This window comes from Etheostoma spectabile, chromosome 15 (assembly GCF_008692095.1).
Source record: "Etheostoma spectabile isolate EspeVRDwgs_2016 chromosome 15, UIUC_Espe_1.0, whole genome shotgun sequence".
Taxonomy (NCBI): Eukaryota; Metazoa; Chordata; class Actinopteri; order Perciformes; family Percidae; genus Etheostoma; species Etheostoma spectabile.
The window spans coordinates 17,760,285-17,760,773 of record NC_045747.1 but is presented as its reverse complement, the minus strand read 5'-3'; positions in this window follow the sequence as shown (position 1 = coordinate 17,760,773).

Genomic DNA, 489 nt, shown 5'->3' with positions numbered 1-489 from the left:
AATTCTCTCACTGTGTCGATGTAGATGAGGGTATCTGCGGTGCAACAGCACAAGGCCTCCTGGAGTTCCTTTCTGTGTGGCAGGCCGTGTATTTTACACCTGGGCTTCCATCACTATCCTGCAGCCACGCCATCACCTTTAAATAACCTCCCCATGACACTAGGACATTACTGTGTGGAATAACGTGATTAACAAGTCTCAACACCTTGAGACCCCTAATACACTACTGCAGAGACGTGAACATGTTTGGTAATCCTCTCAGAAAGATGCTTGAGATCCTGAAAGCCTGATCATGCAAGTACCATCCCCACCAAGTTTAAATACACACGGGAAGCACACAAAAAAATGCCTTCTCAAACAAGATATCGTTAACAGACTTACCTTTGTGGGTATAGCGCAAATAAAACAAGTTTCCTTGCGCTAAACCCTATTGTAGGCCTACTGTAGAATATGTTCCCTGCCCCTGCAGCCTGGAAGCACTCTCAGACA